A 336-nucleotide genomic window follows, 5' to 3' on the forward strand; every position below is an offset into this window, starting at 1 on the left:
TCTTTTTTTTTTTTTTAAATGGATAGGAAATTCTATTAAGGTATCATTACGTCATTATTCAATATATTTTGAATATAAATTTCATCTGCTGATGCATTTGTTTAGTACTCCTTCTGTCCCTAATTACTTGTTCACTTTTCTTTTTATAGTTGCCTCTAATTACTTGTTCATTTTGACAGATCAAGAAAGAACATTTTTTTTTACCTATTATGCCCTCAATTAAATGACTAATTACTTTGAAAATTGCAGAACTTTTCATCTACTTCATAATTAATAGGGGTAAAATGATAAACTCACTATGTCATTAATTGATTTCTTAATAAATGTGTAAATTTA

Source organism: Solanum tuberosum, unplaced genomic scaffold, assembly GCF_000226075.1.
Source record: "Solanum tuberosum cultivar DM 1-3 516 R44 unplaced genomic scaffold, SolTub_3.0 scf00173, whole genome shotgun sequence".
Taxonomy (NCBI): Eukaryota; Viridiplantae; Streptophyta; class Magnoliopsida; order Solanales; family Solanaceae; genus Solanum; species Solanum tuberosum.